The 2,794-nt window shown below is 31.4% G+C and overlaps 1 non-coding gene across 1 annotated transcript; it reads right to left on the reverse strand.

Moving 5' to 3' along the window:
* Positions 1-2,427: 2,427 nt before the first annotated feature.
* On the reverse strand, positions 2,428-2,535 carry LOC148576426 (small nucleolar RNA R71). The gene has a single exon (XR_015903806.1). It is a non-coding gene; the product is annotated as a small nucleolar RNA R71 (small nucleolar RNA).
* Between the last annotated feature and the right edge of the window lie 259 nt (positions 2,536-2,794).

A 2,794-nucleotide genomic window follows, 5' to 3' on the forward strand; every position in this document is an offset into this window, starting at 1 on the left:
TGCCGGGGATTGTTCGAGTTTGGACAACTGACGGTTCATCGTGTTGCTCAGATTAGGTAATTTTCTTTTTGTTTTATTTTCAAAAATTTTTCAAAAAAAAAATTTTTCAAAAATCTTTCAAAAATTTCTCATTAGTTTTCGAAAATTATTCTAAAATTTTTTTTAGAATGGATTCTAGTGTTTCATGAAGCATGTTGAAGCCTGACTGGCTGTAAAGCCATGTCTAAATTCATTTAGACTGGGGCTTCCAACCCAACATTATCAAGAGCAAGCTAGTTGTTGCTAATCCACCTGCTGCTGTTCCTGATCCACTTGATTTACATGCTAAAGCTTGACTGGCTATTAAGCCATGTCTAACCCTCAGATTGGAGCTTTAGACTAAGAGTGCAAGATTCCTGGAATTCATATTAAAAATTTTGGAATCCTTATTTTTCTTTTTCACAAATAATTCTCGAAAAATCCAAAAAAAATTAGAAAATCATAAAAATCAAAAAAATATTTCATGTTTCTTGTTTGAGTCTTGAGTCAATTTTTAAGTTTGGTGTCAATTGCATACTCATCTTGCATTTTTCGAAAATTGCATTCATGCATTGCATTCATCATGATCTTCAAGTTGTTCTTGATAAACCTTCTTGATTGATCTTCATATTTTATTATTTTGTGTCTTTTCTTGTTTTTCATGTGCATTTTTGCATTCATAGTGTCTGAACATGAAAGATTTCTAAGTTTGGTGTCTTGCATGTTTTCTTTGCATATAAAAATTTTTCAAAAATGTGTTCTTGATGTTCATCATGATCTTCAAAGAGTTCTTGGTGTTCATCTTGACATTCATAGCATTCTTGCATGCATCACATGTTTAGATCCAAAATTTTCATGCATTGCATCATTTTCATGTTTTTCTCTTTCATCATCAAAAATTCAAAAATAAAAAAATATCTTTCCCTTTTTCACTCATAAATTTCAAAAATTTGAGTTGACTTTTTCAAAACTTTTTAAAACTTAGTTGTTTCTTATGAGTCAAATCAAATTTTCAATTTAAAAATCTTATTTTTTTTAAATCTTTTTCAAAAATCATATCTTTTTCACTTTTCTTATTTATTTTCGAAAATTTTACAAATATTTTTCAAAAATCTTTTTCTTATCTTTATCACGTAATTTTTGAAAATAACATCATCAATTAATATTTTGATTCAAAAATTTCAAGTTTGTTACTTACTTGTTAAGAAAGATTCAAACTTTAAGTTCTAGAATCATATCTTGTGGTTTCTTGTGAATCAAGTCATTAATTGTGATTTTAAAAATCAAATCTTTTTCAAAACTAATTCTAATCATATCTTTTTATCATATCTCTTTTTTTAAAAAATCTTATCTTTTTCAAAAATTTGGTTTTAAAATATCTTTTCTAACTTCTTATCTTCTTATCTTTTCAAAATTGATTTTCAAATCTTTTTCAACTAACTAATTGACTTTTTGATTGTTTCTTATCTTTTTCAAAACTACCTAACTAACTCTTTCTCTCTAATTTTCGAAAATATCTCCCTCTTTTTCAAAATTTCTTTTTAATTAACTAATTATTTTAATTTTCGATTTTAATTTTATTCCTAATTTTCGAAAATTACTAACCTTTCTCAAAAACTATTTTCGAAAATCACTAACTCTTTTTCAAAAATTATTTTCGAAAATCCTCTTTCTCTCTCATCTCCTTCTATTTATTTATTCATCTACTAACACTTCATCTCACACAAATTCGAACCCCCTCTTCTATCTGTGTTCGAATTTTCTCTTCTTCCCTTCTTTACATTACATTCTTTTCTTCTTATACTCACACAGGGGAACCTCTATACTTGGGCAAAAAGGATCCCTATTATTATTTTTCTATTCCCTCTTTTTTCATATGAGCAGGAGCAAGGACAAGAACATTCTTGTTGAAGCAGATCCAGAACCTGAAAGGACTCTAAAGAGGAAACTACGAGAAGCTAAATTACAACAATCCAGCAAGCACCTTTCAGAAATTTTCGAACAAGAAGAGGAGATGGCAGCCGAAAATAATAATAATGCAAGGAGGATGCTTGGTGACTTTACTGCACCTAATTCTAATTTACATGGAAGAAGCATCTCCATCCCACCATTGGAGCAAACAATTTTGAGCTGAAACCTCAATTAGTTTCTCTGATGCAGCAGAACTGCAAATTTCATGGACTTCCATCTAAAGATCCTTTTCAGTTCTTAACTGAATTCTTGCAGATCTGTGATACTGTTAAGACTAATGGAGTAGATCCTGAAGTCTACAAGCTCATGCTTTTCCCTTTTGCTGTAAGAGACAGAGCTAGAGTGTGGTTGGACTCTCAACCCAAAGATAGCCTGAACTCTTGGGATAAGCTGGTCACAGCTTTCTTGGCCAAGTTCTTTCCTCCTCAAAAGCTTAGCAAGCTTAGAGTGGATGTTCAAACCTTCAAACAGAAAGAAGGTGAATCCCTCTACGAAGCTTGGGAGAGATACAAGCAACTGACCAAAAAGTGTCCTTCTGACATGCTTTCAGAATGGACCATCCTGGATATATTCTATGATGGTCTGTCTGAATTAGCTAAGATGTCATTGGATACTTCTGCAGGTGGATCCATTCACCTAAAGAAAATGCCTGCAGAAGCTCAAGAACTCATTGACATGGTTGCTAATAACCAGTTCATGTACACTTCTGAGAGGAATCATGTGAGTAATGGGATGCCTCAGAATAAAATATTGACTCAGCAAGTCAATATGATTTCTTAGAGTCTGAATGGAATGCAAGCTGCAT

This window comes from Arachis ipaensis, chromosome B1 (assembly GCF_059453495.1).
Source record: "Arachis ipaensis isolate K30076 ecotype BB chromosome B1, ASM5945349v1, whole genome shotgun sequence".
In the NCBI taxonomy this organism is placed as follows: domain Eukaryota; kingdom Viridiplantae; phylum Streptophyta; class Magnoliopsida; order Fabales; family Fabaceae; genus Arachis; species Arachis ipaensis.